Source organism: Pan paniscus, chromosome 18, assembly GCF_029289425.2.
Source record: "Pan paniscus chromosome 18, NHGRI_mPanPan1-v2.0_pri, whole genome shotgun sequence".
Classification (NCBI taxonomy): Eukaryota; Metazoa; Chordata; class Mammalia; order Primates; family Hominidae; genus Pan; species Pan paniscus.
The window spans coordinates 78537908-78553230 of NC_073267.2; the positions used below are offsets into that span (position 1 = coordinate 78537908).

General features: G+C 39.6%; 1 protein-coding gene and 1 pseudogene across 3 annotated transcripts in view; one reads left to right on the top strand and one right to left on the bottom strand.

The window, feature by feature from the left end:
* The window catches only part of TANGO6 (transport and golgi organization 6 homolog), a 242128-nt gene that overhangs the window by 153181 nt on the left and 73624 nt on the right, over window positions 1-15323 (top strand). The window contains exon 16 of one of the 3 annotated variants that reach the window (XR_010110278.1): window positions 11927-12056. The exons of the other annotated variants lie outside the window; for them this stretch is intronic. The gene's annotated coding sequence lies outside the window, so the exon portion shown is untranslated. The remainder of the gene's footprint in view (window positions 1-11926; window positions 12057-15323) is intronic. 3 annotated transcript variants of the gene reach the window in all.
* LOC112437517 (U6 spliceosomal RNA) lies at window positions 10557-10656 on the bottom strand (annotated as a pseudogene).

Genomic DNA, 15323 nt, shown 5'->3' on the forward strand with positions numbered 1-15323 from the left:
CCCTGAAATGCAGGGAAAAAAGAGTAGATGTTAGCGAGCACAAAAAAGGGGCACATGAACAGAGTCAGATCTATATTTTGTCTCCTGTTTCCTCATTGACTGGATCAACAAGATGTTTCTGCTGAGGGCATGTGGCTCTCCAGGGTGTCATCCCTAGAGATCCATACACTTTAGTACCCAAGTAAATGGCATCCAAGACAGGAGGAAAAGTAGTTTTTCTGGATCCCTTTTTTCAGTAACTGATTTAAGGAGGTCAAATATGTATTGCATCCTTTGACCATTTTATGCTTTTACCTTTTTTCTCCCCAAAATATTTAATATCAAACCGAAAGTACACAGAGTACAGTCCTGGAGAAAGGAAGAGCATACTTCAACTAGTTAGATTACAGGGAGGATTTAAACACTCTAATTGAGATCCTGGAGCCTGGAAAGAAGATTAAAATTCAAAGATACACAGAAAAAGACTCCAGTTCTTCATCTCTACTTCAGCCTGGTCCATAGAGGAAATGAAATAAAGAACAAAAGAGATTTGGATTGGGCGAAACAAAAAGGTTGGAGCACAAAGGTTTTTAACTTCTGGCATAAGATCTTAACATCTGTGGGTTAATGTTTGTCACATGTGATTTGATGCAGCTATACATGGAAACTGTGGAATATTGGACCAAATGGCCCACTGTGTTTAAGTGTCACAGGGTGAATCCCAAAATTGGGGTTCAGCCTAGGCGGCCATGAGGGTTCTTGGCTTCACTGAGGAAGGAATTCAAGAGTGAGCCAACAGAGTAAAGTGAGATCAAATTTATTAAGAAAAGTAAAGGAATAAAAGGATGACTACTCCATAGGCAGAGCAGCAGCACAGACTACTTGACTGACTATACTTACGGTTATTTCTTGATTGTTTTCTGAACAGGGATGGATTATTCATGAGTTTTCCAGGAAAGGATTGGGGAGTTCTGGAACTGAGGATTCCTCTCCTTTTTAGACCACATAGGGTAATGTCTGGACATTGCTATGGCATTTATAGACTGTCATGGTACTGGTGGGAGTTTCTTTTAGCATGCTAATGCATTATAATCAGTGTATAATGAGCAGTGAGGATGACCAGAGGTCGCTTTTGTTACCATTTTCTTTTTGGTGGGTTTTAGCCGGCTTCTTTACCACATCTCATTTTATCAGTGGGGTCTTTGTGACCTGTATCTTGTGAAACCAGTCCCACTGACCTCTTATCTCATCCTGTGACTAAGAATGCCTAACCTCCTGGGAATGCAGCCCAGCAGGTCTCATCCTCATCTTATCTAGCACCTATTCAAGATGGAGTCACTCTGGTTAGAACACCTCTGACATATTTCCTCCCTCCCTTTTACAAGGGCACCCTTAATCCTAAGGGTTGTAAAGGGATGAAGATCCATCTTCTGTAACTTCTTCAGGCTGAACAGGGGCAATGATATTCTTACCTAATTATTAGGGTCTCTTGTATTCAAGGTAGAGAAGAGCTCAATGAGAAAGTGTTGGTATGGTGAGGGCCATTCATAACTGAGTCTCAACAGAAGGTATAATCTGGAAGATTCCTAAGTGTTCAATTTAAGAAAATGTTGAGTAGGCTTATCCTGCATTCCTACACAAAGAGTACAATGACAATATATTCCACAGTAGTAAAGCAAAATAAGTGAAATTATCTCAAGTAAACTAAATAAGAAGGCTTTTCATGAACTGGGCAGTTGTAACCAAGCTGATATGAGGTCATGCCCAGAATTAGAATGCTCATCCAGATTTTCACATTACCCATCCCTATTGTTTCTTCTGAGCAGCAGCCAGAGATCACTGGTTGGTTCACAGGAGTAAGCAGGATCAGTCTAAATTGCAGAAAAAATTCAAAAACAATGGATGCGATTAGAACCTAATAACAGGTATACCATAGTTTTTGAATCATAATTTTTCTCTCTCCAGTCTCCATTTTTACTAAAGACAAATCATGGTAGAACCAGTTTGTTTGCAGGCCAGGCACGGTGGCTCATGCCTGTAATCCCAGCACTTTGGGAGGCCAAGGCAGGCAGATCACAAGGTGAGGAGTTCGAGACCAGCCTGGCCAACATAGTGAAACCCTGTCTCTACTAAAAATACAAGACATTAGCCAGACGTGGTGGTGGACACCTGTAATCCCAGCTACTTGGGAGGCTGAGGCAGGAGAATTGCTTGAACCTGGAAGGCGGAGGTTGCAGTGGGCCAAGATTGCGCCACTGCGCTCCAGCCTGGGTGACAGAGTGAGACTCCATCTCAAAAAAAAAAAAACCAGTTTGTTTGCAAAATAAGTTTTAGTCTTATTAAACTTGGCCTGATCATGTATATAAAGTGCAGCAACAGTAATTATTTGCCATAGAAACTCCTTTTTAAATTGTCTTTGATGAAACATTGTTCCATAGGAATCCCAGACTTTATTGATTGATTGAGACAAGTCTCACTCTGTCACCCAGGCTGGAGTGCAGTGGCACAATCTTGGCTCACTGCAGCCTCAACATCCCAGGTTCAGGCAGTTCTCCCACCTCAGCCTCTTGAGTAGCTGGGACTACAGGTGTGCACCACCACACCTGGCTAATTTTTGTATTTTTTAGTAAAGACAGGGTTTTGCCATGTTGCCCAGGCTGATCTTGAACTCCTGAGCTCAGGTGATCTCCCACCTCAGCTTCCCAATGTGCTAGGATTACAGGCATGAGCTACCATGCCCAGCCTTCTCAGACTTGTATAAGCCTTGAGTCCAGCCATGAATTCATCTGTGCCTGTAGATACTTGTATGAGTTGGGTAAATTCCTCTTTTCTTGAGATCCCAAGATAACCTGTATCTCCTGGGCCTGTCAGAAAGTGACATTTTTTACTTACTGCAGGTCAGGAACTCTGTACAGGGACTGTGTAGTTAAGGTATGAGGTCAGTTTTCCTAAGGGGCTTTTATTGGCTCTATAAGTCAACTTTGATCCCTTAAACAGTCTGTTTATATTTGAAAGCATGCTATTCCAGTCAAAACCTTGGTAAAATAACCAGTGTCTCTAGTTGTGTCCCATTACAAAAGAAAACAGATTCTTATTACACTTATTCAAATAACAACATTGCCATAAGTTAACAATACTCACAAATAATTTCCAAATTCTGGAGAAATCAGATAGAGAGAAAGAAACATGCTCTATATTTTGTTTTTGGACAAAAACTTTGTTTTATACTCCTTATAGGAGTATACTTTACTCAATTGTTGAAAGCTATAAATAGCTCAAAAGATTTTCTGACTCTGAAAAACAAAACGGAAAGGATCAGCAGTGTTTTAAGCAAAAAATCATAAAAAGATTATTTTAGTATTTAATTAGTTCAATCTATGCAATTAATTCCTGTTTTGCTCAATATCTATAAACACATTAGCTTTCCAAGAGAGTCTTGAAAGTTTTTTTCTCTGTTTTAGTGGCACACTTTCCAAAGTTATCAGAGATGTATATTGAAGAGTGCTTGTCAGAGTCCTATAGCTGATTACAAACCATCTTTTGTAGCGGATCAAAACAAGACAATTGTCTGTGGATGACAAAAAGTCTTAGGGCAGCCACAGTCAAAGAGGCGATTCGCAAGGAAATTTGGTTACCTCTGTGGCAGAAAATAATTTAGCATAACAATTATAATTATTACTGATAATGTACACTAAGTCATATCAGAATTATAGAAGTTTCACATAATTTTGGAACACATACCAGTAACACATTTATACAAATACAGCCCAAAGAAACTCAAATACCATTGTATATTTAACAGTGCTTCCTGTATGCTTTTAATATACCAAATATGTCATTTTTGGACTTTAAGGGACCTAATATCTAAAAGGAATAATTGGGTCAGAAAAAGACTTAATTTAGAATTTGATTTTGGGAACTTGTCAAATATCAAAGGCTTAAAACACTTGATATTATAAAATAGAATCACTGGTCGTCTATTTAGCTAAAATAACTCAAAGATTTCAAAAAGACAAAAACTTTTACTCATTGATAAAGGGAAGACTTAGCTTTCCAGACAAGATCCAATAAAAACAAAATGAGGCCAACTGAATCTCTTTTCTCTCCTCTTTTTTTCCTATAGTTTATTTTAAAGGCAAACAAAAATCTTTCTTTTTTTTTTTTTCTTTTTTTTGAGACAGGCTGTCACTCTGTCGCCCAGGCTGGAGTGCAGTGGCATAATCTCAGCTCACTGCAACCTCTGCCTCCCACGTTCAGGCAATACTCCTGGGATTACAAGTGCATGCCACCACACCTGGCTACTTTTTTGTATTTTTAGTAGAGACGGGGCTTCACCATGTGGCCAGGCTGGTCTTGAAATCCTGACCTCAAGTGATCTGCCCACCTTGGCCTCCCAAAGTGCTGGGATTACAGGCATGAGCCACCAAGCCTGACCAATATCCTTTTAATTTTAGTCAACTTGCTCCCACACAGTTCTTTACAAGGTTAAATTTTCACAAACCTTCTACAACTTGTTTAAGCCTTTAGTTTTATCCTATATTTTTAAATTTAAAATGATTCTTACACCCTCTAAATTAGACAAAATTACTTTATTTTTTGAAGAAAAAACACATTCTCATGCCTTTTTACCAAAAACATGTAATTTTAATTTCTTTAGTGTAAGAAATTTTAATTACATACCAGGTGCAGAGCCTAGGATACAGGACAGAATGGCCTATAAAGTCTAACTCTTTCCAGCACAGTTAGGGGGAAATGGCTCACGCTCTGTGTTCCCAGGCCTTATCCTGAATTAAATGGCTCTAACGCAAGTAAGTTGAACAATTACCAAAAGTCATAGAAATAGTTTATGACCTTAAAGCATTTAGCAAACCAAATTTTGAAGACATTTTTATTTTATTTTACCAGTAATCTTTAAACTCCCTTTGTTTTTAAAAGATTATTAGTCATGCACACTAAAAGGCACTAAAGTTTTTATTTTTCTAACAAAGTATTTAAGTCTTATTTTTCTTTGTGCCTATTATTTAGAGCTCTTTTATATAAACATCACACATACAACACATATAAATACACAGACAGACAGAAGATTCAGTAGTTGTAGGATTTCTCATTTGCCAGTTTTTAAGTTTCTCATTAAAGCCTGCATTTCTAGGGCCAAATAAGCAGGCACAGTTAGAAAGCAAAACAGATCCCCAAAAATCAAGGATCCCATTTTTACACTAGATTCTAGATTCCTAAAAAGAAAGGAACACCATGGGACCAGACAATGCAATGCTTTTACCATGCATTTCACTGAAAGACGTTCCCCCGAAGCTGGTGGCCAACCCAAAGCCAATCTGCCCATTCCGCATTTCATATCTTTTAGGTACCCAAGAGCACACTTTTTTCATTTAAATATGAGAAGAAAGAAGTATTGGCCTGTAGTAATAACCACTCACTGTAAGCAACTGCCATCAGCTATTCCTAAAAGTATATGTCCTACCTAGCTGTTATACACCAAAGCTAAAAGTTCTCTCATAATGCAAAATAATTTCTGATACCCCCAAAAGTAAAAAAAAGATAAAGTAATGTGATGCAAAACAGAGCAGAGCCTTAGATTTTGAGAGGGACCTGTCTACTTACAATTCTTGGAGTTCCATGAGGAAAACAGCTTTTTCTTCCAAAACAGGATCTGTGACATCTTCTATTTTTCTCCCAAGGAGTCCCAGGCTGTCAGAAATTACCATAGGTCCTCTCATGTGAGCATCAAGGGTAGCAAGAAAACGGACAGGAGAAATAATTCAGTTGACTGAGAAGAAAAACAAACCAAAAAAATAAGATCCAAGAAAAGGCATAAAGCCCTTTAATTTATATATATGTATAAAATTTGGGTGATATGGTTTGGCTCTGTGCCCCCACCCAAATCTCATCTTGAATTGTAATCCCCATAATCCCCATGTATTAAGGAAAGGACCAGGTAGGAGGTGACTGGATCATAGGGATGTTTTCCCCCATGCTGTTGTCAGGATAGTGAGTGAGTTAAGTGAGTGAGTTCTCTTAAGATCTGATGGTTTTATAAGACAGTTTTCCCTGCTCTTGCTTGCTCTCTCTTTGCCTGCTGTCATGTAAGACATGCCTCTTCCCCTTCCACCATGATTGTAAGTTTCCTGAGGCTTCCCCAGCCTGCAGAGCTGTGAGTCAATTAAACCTCTTTTCTTTATAAATTACCCAGTCTCGGCTGTGTAAAATGGACTAATACGTTGGGTATCTGTTTTTAATTAAGCTGACTTTTAACCATAGAGCACTTTAAAAAAAAGTCCTTTTGGGTCAGGTGCGGTGGCTCACGCCTGTAATCCCAGCACTTTGGGAGGCTGAGGCGGGCAGATCACCTGAGGTCAGAAGTTCGGGACCAGCCTGGCCAACATGGTAAAACCCTTTGTCTACTAAAAATACAAAAATTAGCTGGGTCTGGTGGCACACACCTATAGTCCCAGCTACTCGGGAGGCTGAGGCACCAGAATCACTTGAACCCGGGAGGTAGAGGTTGCAGTGAGCTGAGATGGTGCCACTACACTCCAGCCTGGGTAACAGAGCAAGACTCCATCTCAAAAAAAAAAAAAAAAAGTTTTTAAATCTTTTATCATTAAACTTTAGCCAGGACAAGCAGCTGACACCTCTGGCTTTTAAGCCCTTTTTTCCCCCCTCAAAGGTATTTTTCCAAGTAAAACAAAAAAAGCCTTAACGAAGGTTATGATTTAACCATGGATGCACAAGGTGTCTCCAAAGAGATGGCAAGCAGTTTTTATAAGATCTAGAATCACGCCTAAGGTAGCTCAGAGAAAAGAAAATTCAAGTCAGGAAATCAGAGGCTGCCCATAGAGGGAAAAAGAATAAATAAATGGCAAAAGTCCCACAACTGTCAAATCAAAAGGAATTCATTCCCTAAGCCAGGAGTTTAACCCAGGCCACCATCACAAAAGAACAAAGCCTTAGCTACTGAGCTACAGCAGAAGGTAAGCACCATATTGTTTTTCCCAGGAGTCTAGAGCAGCCATTTTTGAGCTTGTGAAGAACATACCTTTTCAAGGGAAAAGAAAACAAATTTTAGAATTAAAAGCCAGTATTTCTTTCAGTCTTACTGAAAGCAAACCAATACTTTAAAAAATGTGTTTTAACATAGGGGACCAAAATTTAGATAGACTGTTATAAATTAATTTTCTTTCATTGTGGTTTATTTAATTATATAAAAAAGTTTAATAAGTTATCTCTTATGAACTTTATCATGACTTACATAGACCACCTATGACATGCTTGGACCTTTTGACTTGTCCTATACTTTCTTCTTTCCTAAATAATCAGTCATTCTACTTTAGGACAAGAATTTACCATACAAGATCCTTTCTCACATAAAATTTCTTTTCTTTATAGCCTTCCTTATCAAAAATACATCTTCATATCCATAACTTTCTACTCATCTCTTTCCCCTACTTACTGTTTTTTTTCTTTCTATCTTGTTTCTATTTTCTTCCTAAATCCACATTTTAAACCCCACTTTAAATAACATCTGAATTGGCAAAAAAGATTTTTTTTTCAATTGCAGCATATCTTCTTTGGCATATTTTACATACAGAATTATATATGAATTTTTAGTAATCCTAAATTTTAATGAGTTTAAATTAAATGAACTTGAAAAATGCTTGGACTTATTTACTTAATTTATGAGTGCTCTTTTACTTATAAGTCAATTTGTTACCCTGTAGACAATATATAACATAATAAATGTAAATACACGTAAACACAGCTAGACATGTATGCACACACATAAAGATCCAATAGCTTTTATCTTGAAACTCTAGTCATGAGATAGTAATACAAACTCACCGTTTCATAAAAGATAGCTAGATCCAAATTATTTCTTTTCTTTTTTTTTTTTGTTTTTGAGATGGAGTCTCACTCTGTCATCCAGGCTGGAGTGCAATGGTACAATCTCTGCTCACTGCAACCTCCGCCTCCCGGGTTCAAGCAATCCTCCTGCCTCAGCCTCCTGATTAGCTAGGATTATAGACGCTTGCCTCCACGCCTGGCTAATTTTTGTATTTTTAGTAGAGATGGGGTTTCAGCATGTTGGTCAGGCTGGTCTCAAACTCCTGACCTCGTGATCCGCCCGCCTCAACCTCCCTAAGTGCTAGGATTACAGGCAAGAGCCACTGCACCCAGCCCCAAATTATTTCTCTGACAAAATCGGGACTTGTCCACATGGCTAAACTTTGTTTGCTAATTTGAATTTGCTCCAGTTGCTTAAAAGGCACCTTAGTAGCAAGTCCTTCAGGACTATTGTCCCCATGTCTAACAAGGATCTTTACTAGACATAGAACTTTTTCTATCTGTCTTTCTATCCAGTTATCTCCCACTGCAAATTCTCACCTCCTGCATCGAAACATTAAATCAAGTGACAAGACAAGAAAATGCTGTTACAGAAAATGATAACTTTAGGGTAGAAAACAAGAAAAAGCAAGACCGGGATTCCCCTAGGGTGGGACTCTAACCCACAATTCTAGAGGGAATGCCAATTCCGAACACCCCAGAGCATCTGGCATGGATGACAAACCCCAAGTGCTGAAAACCCCAGAGCATCTTGGGAGTGTCCAACAGTGAACCCCAAAGGCATGAGACCTAACACAGTTGGGGGCCACAGTACAACATGACTCTGGCATCCCAGGATCAACACAGTGGGGGACCACTCACAACCAAGTGTCTTGCTTTAACCAATTGCTGAACTATCCAAAGCAAAAACTACAAACGTGAAAAAGAAAAAAGGATAAGCATGCAATTTGACAGTAAGAGCAGAAAAGTAAAATGGCCAATTGTTAGAAACTAAAGAGAAAATGTCAGAGAGAAGGGGTGACAGGGTGGGCTACTAAGGAAGTGACCTTCCAGGTGTGCTCCCATCTGGGGCACCCAGACAATGGGAGGCTGCAGTCAGGCTCCCAAGCCAGAGGTCTTATGGCCACTTTCCCATCTACCCAAAATAAAGGACAGAGAATCCAAAATCGAAATTTAACAAAAGGTAGCGGCCAGGCACGGTGGCTCATGCCTGTAATCTCAGGAGGCCAATCCCAGGAGGCCAAGGCAGGTGTATCACCTGAGGTCAGAAGTTCGAGACCAGCCTGGCCAACGTGGTGAAACCCCCGTCTCTACTAAAAATACCAAAAATTAGCCAGGCACCTGTAATCCCAGCTACTTGGGAGGCTGAGGGAGGAGAATCACTTGAACCCGGGAAGCAGAGGTTGCAGTGAGCTGAGATTGTGCCATTGTACTCCAGCCTAGGCAACAACAATGAAACTTCGTCTCAAAAAAAAAGTAGCAAGTTGAATCCTCATTTTACCCAGCCCTTATTCAAGGTGGAGTCACTCTGGTTTGAATGCCTTTGACATAAGGACCTCCAAGAGTCTGAATCTGCAGTGTTTTTCTTGCCTCTGTTAAGAAACTTTTAAATAATACTAATATTTTTTCAAAAACAGAAACAATGAAAATTTAGAAGGCTTTTACAAATGTTACTCATTAAATGGCCGGCTCTGAAGCAGTAAAAACTGAAATTATATTGTCACCATCGTTTACTGACAAATAAGTAAAGGAAGAGCTGGCAGAAGCGATGCCAGTCAGAAAGCAGTGGGAAAGCCCTGGGTTCTGCTTGGCTGGTGGTGCAGGCAGGACTCAGTTCCTGTAGTGGGCAGATCACCGAAGAATCCAGATCTCCTGCCTCCTCTGTTTGAGGGGAGCAAGGATTGTGAATTGTCTGTGAGATTAGTCCCAAGCCTTTGATCTCTGAGTTTTTGGGAGGCAGGGATGTGTTTCTTATCAGATTGTGCTTACACACATAGACTGCTTCTTTTCTAGTATGTGAATATTTTTATATGTTGCTTCTGTTTTTCCAGCTTCACTGAAAAATAGATTCTCCAGTCCTCGTTCTGACCCTTTCATTCGCAAAATTTCATTTTTTAAAAAACAGACTTCTGGCTGGGTGGTTGTGGCTCATGGCTGTAATCCTAGCACTTTGGGAGGCCAAGGAAAGTGGATCACCTGAGGTCAGGAGTTCGAGACCAGCCTGACCAACATGGCAAAACTCCATCTCTACTTAAAAAAAAAAAATACAAAAATTAGCTGGGCATGGTGGCACGCGCCTGTAATCCCATCTACTCTGGAGGCTGAGGCAGGAGAATCCCTTGAACCTGGAAGGTGGAGGTTGCAGTGAACTGAGATCACACCACTGCACTCCAGCCTGGGTAACAGAGCGAGACTCTGTCTCAAAACAAAAACAAAAACAAACTTATTGAAATAGAATTCATATACCATATAATTCAACCATTTACAGTGTACACCTCAATGTTGTCGTTATATGCTCACAGGGTTGTATGCTCACCATTACAATCAATTTAGGACATTTTCATCACCCCAAAAGCAACCTTGTACCCATTCCCAGTCGAGCAATCACTACTGTACTTGCTGCTGTAAGGGTTTACTTAGAGTTGGACATTTCATATAAACGAAATACACCATGTGGGCTTCTTTCACTTAGCATAATGTTTTCTTTTTCTTTTATTTTGAACATGGAACATTTCACGAATTTGCCTGTAATCCTTGCACAGGAGCCATGCTAATCTCTGTAACATTCCAATTTTGGTATATTTGCTGCTGAGGCAAGCACAGTGTTTTCAAAGTTCATCTGTGTTGTAGCGTGTATTGGTAATTCATTTCTTTTTATTGCTGAATAATATTCCGTTGTATTTATATGCCACATTCTTTTTTCTTTTTTCTTTTCTTTTTTTTTTTTTTTTCGAGACTGAGTTTCTCTCTGTCACCCAGGCTGGAGTGCAGTGGCACGATCTCGGCTCACTGCAACCTCTGCCTCCTGGGTTCAAGCAATTCTCCTGCCTCAGCCTCCCCAATAGCTGGGACTACAGGCACGTGCCACCACACCTTGCTAATTTTTTGTATTTTTAGTAGAGACGGGTTTCACTGTGTTAGCCAGTATGATCTCGATCTGACCTCGTGATCCATCCGCCTCGGTCTCCCAAAGTGCTGGGATTACAGGAGTGAGCCACTGTGCCCGGCCTGGATATGCCACATTGTTAATCCATTCATCAGTTGATGGATATGTGAATTTTGGGCTATTATGAATAAAACTGCTATGTATATTTGTGTACAAGTTTTTATGTGGAAATGTGTTTTCAGTTCTCTCGAGTCATATGGTAACTCTATGTTTAACTTTTTGAGGAACTGCCTGCCAAACTGTTTTCCAAAGTTTTCCATTTTCCATTTTCACCAGCAGTGTAGAAGGGTTCCAGTTTCTCCTCACCAGGGCTTATTATTGTCTGCCCTTTTGATTACAGCCCTCCCAGTGGATATGAAATGATATCTCATTATGGTTTTGATTTGTACTTCCCCAGTGATTAATGATGTTGAGCACCTTTTCCTGTGCTTCTTGGACGTTCATATATCTTCTTTGGAGAAATGTTTTTTCAGATCTTTTTTAATTGAGTTGTCTTTCTTTTTTGTGTTGTAAGAGTTCTTTATAGATTCAAGAGACAAGTCCCTTACACTTATATGATTTGCAAATATTTTCTTCCATTTTGTGGGTTGTCTTTTCACTTTTTTTAAAAAAAGAATAGGCTTTTTCTTTCAGAAAAAATAGACTTTTTTTTTTAGAGCAGTTATAGGTTCACATAAAAATTGAGCAGAAAATTGAGAGAGTTTCCATATGCTCCCTCCCCACCACACAGCCTCCTTCACTATCAAAATTATTTTCACTTTCTTGATGGTGACATTTGAAGCACAAAGGTTTTTAATTTTGATGAAGTCCAACGTATGCATTTTTTCTTTTGTCACTTTTGCTTTTGGCATCATATGTAAGAAGGCTTTGTCTAACTTAAAGTCACAAAGATTTACTCCTGTTTTCTTGTTTTTTGTACAGCCGAGATCTTGCTGTGTTGATCAAAGCCATCACTCCCAGGCTGGTCTTGAACTCCGGGCCTCAAGCAATCCTCCCACTTAAGCCTCCCAAAGGGCTGAGATTACAGGCGTAAGCCACTGTACCTGGCCTTGTATGTTTTAAGAGTTTTACAATTTTATCTCTTATGCATAAATCTGTGATCCATTTGAAGTTAATTTTTGTTTTGTTTTGTTTTGTTTGTTTGGTTTTTTTTTTTGGAGATGGAGTCTCACTCTGTTCCCCAGGCTGGAGTACAGTGTACAGTGGCACGATCTCAGCTGACCACAACCTCTGCCTCCCAGGCTCAACCAATTTTCGTGCCTCAGCCTCCACCTGACTAATTCTTGTATATTTAATAGAGATGGGGCTTTGCCATGTTGATAAGGCTGGTCTCAAAATCCTGACCTCAGGTGACCTGCCCATCTCAGCCTCCCAAATGCCGGGATTACAGGTGTGAGCCACCGAGCCCGGCTGAAGTTAATTTTGTACGTGTGTCAAGAAGGGGTTTTCATGTGGCTATCAAGTTGTTCCAGCCTCATTCTTTCTCCATTGTTTTGGCATTCTTGTTAAAAACCAATTGAACATAAACAGGAGAGTTTCTTTCTTTTCTTTTTTTTTTTTTTTTTGAGACGGAGTCTTGCTCTGTATGCCCAGGCTGGAGTGCAGTGGCGTGATCTCGGCTCACTGAAATCTCCGCCTCGCAGGTTCAAGCGATTCTCCTGTCTCAGCCTCCCAAATAGCTGAGATTACAGGCACACGCCACCATGCCCAGCTAATTTTGTGTCTTTAGTAGAGACGGGGTTTCTCCATGTTGATAAGGCTGGTCTCGAACTCCTGATCTCAGGTGATCCACCCACTTCGGCCTCCCAAAGTGCTGGGATTACAGGCGTGAGCCACTGCGCCTGGCCCGAGAGTTTATTTCTTGATCCTCAGTTCTATTCTATTGATTTACCTATTATTAGGCCAGTATATACTATCTTGATTATTGTAGATTTGTAGTAAGTTTAAAATCAGAAGCATGAGTCCTCCAACTTTTTCACTGTTGTGGATCCCTTCCATTCTTATATGAATTTTAGGATCAGGTCACCAATTTCTGCAACAACAACAACAACAACAAAGGCAGCTGGCATTTTGATAGGGATTATGTTGAATCTGTAGGTCAACTTTGGATATTGCCATTGTAATATTGTCCTTCAATTCATGAGCATGGGATGTCTTTCCATTTATTTGTCTTCTTTAATTTCTTTCAATAATGTTTTCAGAGTATATGTTGCACTTCTTTTGTTAAATTTATTCCTATTTTATTCTTTTCAATGCAATTGCAAATGGAATTATTTTCTTATTCAGAATATTCATTGCTAACCTGAATACTTACTTTTGGCATTTGGTGGCAGGAACTCAAGGGCATATTAGGATACATCAGTTGCTTGAAGTGAATTAAATTATTTCATGCATGTACTAAGAGCGAAATGGGTGTCAGTGCTGCTAAGCTGGTGAGGCCACCCCCAAATGACTATGCGATTGATGACCTGATTCCTCTATGACTGTTATAGAGAAAGACTTTCTCTTGCCAAAGTATCTAGAAAGTTTTCAATCATTCTGTGTATCATCTTATCATTCTATTTGCTACCCTCACTAAATGGAGCAGTCCCAGTACTATTTGTGCCATCATTCATTTGGAAGAGAGATTTGATTCCCAAAAGATTATCATACTCTTCAACTGTAGTGAGATTACAGTGACTTTGCACCAGAGTAATGTTATGCTAAAGGCATTGCAGTAGAATGATCCACTGGAGATTAAAAACCTCATTCTGTATTATAAAACAAAAACCTCCATCCTCAGTGAACACATTATCTGAATTCTAATCCACCAAGAATGTATCTCTAGTTAAGCTATTTCCTTGCCCAAAAAAGCATTATCAGCTCTGCATTGTTTACATCTTTAATTTCACACCCTCCATTATTTGACACTGCCTATTTCTGATCATGTTCACCTCTCATTGTGCCCTTCGCTGCAGTTACCTGGTACAGTTGCTGTTTTCTAAATATACCATATATTTTGTCTCTCTACTCCTGCCACCACCTTGCCTCTGCTGTCACAGCTCCGTCTACCTGAAGCAATCTTCCTCTTGTCTGCCCCTATGAGAATCCTTACCATTCTTCAAGATTAGGTTTAAGGGCTCCCTGCTCCATGAAATCTTCCCCAAGAAGAATAGATATCACCCATCCTGTTGCTCTCATCCTGCTTAGTACCTCTAACTTCCTAGAAGTAAGGACAAAATCTCCATCATCTCTCAATCTCCAGTGCCGTATGGCTTCCCTTGCATATAGTATGTATACATTCAATGTTTTCATTGAATTGGTTAGATGGAAAGATATTTCTTAAACTGCAGTTTGGAAATTAAATTCTGATATATTTTCAGGACTATGTGTATTCTCTAAAATAATTTTTAAAATATTGTGTTTTCATTTTAATAATAATTCTGAATCACCAGGATCCACGTTATAATCAAGTTGCATTGCACAATTTTAATGCCCATATGTGTGTTTGAGAAACATTGGAGTAAAACATTATTCGGAATGTGCGTAAAGTTCTGATTACAGTGGAGTGCTGGCTGTAAGTAATCATTCGATTTTTGGAAAATATAATTCATTTTAGCTAGCAGTACCTTAATCTGCAGGATAAGATATTCTTTAGTTACTTCTTCTTGGTAGAAAATGAAGAGAGCAGTTAGGAATGGTTTTGTCTGTGTTCACATGTGTGTCTCAAAAAAAAGGGGGGGGGGCAGGAGGAGAAAGAAGAGAGCCCCCATACATTAATAATAGAGTTTTAAAAGAATGGTGTAAGAATTTGGCAGAGTGGAATTCTTTTTCTTACTTGATTTTTCTCAGTTTCACTTTTATGACCTGTTTTAGTGAATTAGGGGAATGATTGAGCCCTTGAAATTAGCAGGTCCTCTGACTCCAAAAGTTTAGTGTGTTCTTTTTTTTTTTTTTGGAAAAAGGGTCTTGCTGTGTCACGCAGACTGGAGTGCAGTGGCACAATCATAGCTTACTGCAGTCCTCGAACATCTGGGCTCAAGTCCTCCTCCCACCTCAGCCTCCCTAGTAGCTGGGACTACAGGCGCATGCTACCATACTCAGCTAATTTTTAAAATAACTTTTTTAGAGACAAGCTTTCGCCATATTGCCCAAGCTGGTCTTGAACTCCTGGCCTCAAGCCATCCTCCCACCTCAGCCACCCAAATCTTGTTAATTCAGATTTGACAGCACCCCTCTGCTATGTAAGCATCTCTTGTTGCAAGTCATTTCAGATCCTTTCTGGAAGAAGATGGGATCTGATATGCATAAATGAATCGATCACTCTAGACTTCAGAGT